The sequence below is a fragment of the Triticum dicoccoides genome, chromosome 5B (genome assembly GCF_002162155.2).
Source record: "Triticum dicoccoides isolate Atlit2015 ecotype Zavitan chromosome 5B, WEW_v2.0, whole genome shotgun sequence".
In the NCBI taxonomy this organism is placed as follows: Eukaryota; Viridiplantae; Streptophyta; class Magnoliopsida; order Poales; family Poaceae; genus Triticum; species Triticum dicoccoides.
This window is the reverse complement of record NC_041389.1, coordinates 670,653,155-670,655,882: the sequence shown is the minus strand read 5'-3', so window position 1 is coordinate 670,655,882 and position 2,728 is coordinate 670,653,155.

Below are 2,728 nucleotides of genomic sequence, written 5' to 3'. Positions count from 1 at the left end.
CGGAGAAGTGAATTCAAATGGAAAAGAAATATAAAAACAGACTACAAGGTGAGAACACCCACTTCCCACATCAAGCTAAAAAAGAAAGCATTAGGACGATTAAGACTCTTCTTATTACACATCGAAGAACACCACGCTTAAGAGAAACAGAAACTACAACATATACACATTGAAGAACACGAGGCTAAACGAAAGTAATTGAAAGGGTGATACTTACCAAAGCTCGTTTTACAGGTTCGGTGCAGCTCCTCTTTAACTTGCCACGCTCCTTGAAGATGTCCCGAATATCACGTGTTTGGTCTTCATTGCTCCTCTGCATTTTTGCACTCGTGGTTTTAAAATCTCAACATGGCAAGAAAAATATACTACTAGTAATACTCGCGCATCTTGTGGGCAACATTAAAGCACTCGTCTGCCATGTTAGAGCATCTCCAACAGAATCGCAATGCGCGGCGCTTTAAAAAAAGCATTTACAGTGCTGAGATCGAGAAGTAGATACTAGAGAGTAGAGGATAGTTCTCAGCATAGATAGATAAAAAATATAATTCAACTACTTCTCGTCGTCCGACTCCTCCTCGGTGATGTCCTCCTCCGACGTCTGACTGCAGGCATGAAGATACCAATCATCGTCGGATTCCTAGGGCGACACTGCTCCTAGGCTCATGTTGAACTGAGCATCCACTTTTTGCCTACGCTTGTCCTCACGATAGGTGGCTCGCTCCGCCCTCCTCTTATCCCTCTCCGTCCTCCTTTGCGCGTAGAACTCGCGCTCATTGATGTGTCCTGTGGGAAGTGTTGGCGCCACAACGCCATGGCTTCCTCGTCCATCTCGGTGATGCCGAGACAGTGCTCCCGCCTCTGATTGTCGTGACGATCCTCATCGGTGCTAAGCCACGGCAGAGGCACGAGCTCCTGCGCCCGCTCCCGCGTCGGCACATTGGGGAAGTTCAATGTTCTATGAGGCCACCGGAGGCGCCACGTCGCCGCGTCGTACGCGCGGGCGGCCTCATTGGTGGTGTTGAAATTGCCAAGGCCGAGGCGCAGCCCGCGGAACCGGATCTCAGTGGAGAAGCCGCCGGAGGGGCGCGCGCGGTCGCCACGGTATCCCCAAGTTTCCCGGCGACGCGGCGGCATGGTGGCGCGGCGGCAGCGAGGCAAAAAAGAGCGGGGAGAGAGCGGTGGCGAGGCACAGAGCAGTGGCAAGGCACATAGCGGTGGGAGGGCGTTGGATTTTATAAAGCGCGCCGAACGCCGCACGCCAAAACTAGCGCACTCCCGGCCGCTTTTTCCCGCGCGCGCGCGATCTTTTCCCGAAGTCTCTGCTATCTCTACTCTCTTCTCTACTGTTATATTTATTTAATATTTAATATTTAATATTTATCTCTACTTGCTTTATTGTCTACTCTTTTGCTCTATACTTTTTTTCTTGCAATATAGGCCGTCCGATTTATATCTGACAGATAGGAAGGAAACAAATGGGAATTTTGCAAAAAGATACCCATACCCCTCTCCAGATTTGCAAATAAGGCCTTCCCTCATTCATCCTTTTCTCCCACAAGATAAACTACTCATACAAATGCATCTTGATGCGTGCAACGCATGGGCATCTTGCTAGTTCTAAAAACCTTTCCATCATTTGCCACACTACTGGTTGCAGATGAAAAACCTACCCAAGCACAGCGCGATACAGGAGTGACGCACAATTACAAGCTAATATTTTGTTGGACAATGGAGGCTATAACCAATTACTTTTACGGGAACAATAGCACCCAGGAAATTTAAAGGGTAGGTATGAACAAAATTGGAACTGCACATGTACTGCTAAGTGATTCAATACACACATTACCAATCGAGGAGGAGAACGATGGTCGCGGCGGCCTCTGTGAGTCATGGTCGGCAACGGGAGTCAGTTCATTGTCCACGACGGTGGTACTTCTGCGCTTGGCGTCGGCTTCCGGGAAGCAGATCTAAGACCGTGGAAGACGTTGCCGAGGAAGAGGCTTCGTGTACGATGACGACGGTGGACCGGCTCCAGTGCGGCGTACGAGGTCATCGATGAGGCAGATGCGCTGCGGTGGACGAGTGCGCCGATGTAAAGGGGAGGAGCACGAAGGCTATGGTGCCGTGGAGAAGTCTATTTTGCGGTGGGGATAGAAAATGGGGAGTATTCAGGTGTACTACTCTGGGTGCCGGGGTGGGGTTGGCTGGGTAGGGTGAACCTGAAGTTATGAAAACAACCCCCTACCAAGCGTCATCCGTCGGCCTGTTCCGACGGCTATGATGGTAACTTCCCACTGCTTGAATCAGGGTCGCGGGAGATTTTCCCGCCGACCTCAAATTTTTTGTGAAACTGGACTCCCCGTGTGGTGTGTTGAGTGATTCGGCTAAGCAACTAGCGAGTAGTAGTAGGAAACTCTGCATATTAGGTTTGACCAAAGTCAAACTTCCTAAAGTTTGACCAAGTTTATAGAAAAATATAAACATTTACCATAACAAATATGTATGATGTGAAAGTACATTCAATAATGAATCTAATGGTATTTATTTGTTATTGTATATGTTAATATTTTTGTTATAAGCTTTCTGAGATTTTACAAAAATTGACTTTGACCAATGCTAATACGCGGACTTAAATAAAAATGAAGGGAGTACACATTTGTTTTCTTAGTTTGTAGTGAACTAATCATTTGTTGAAATTGTGAAATAAATATATTAGGCTATTGACTTC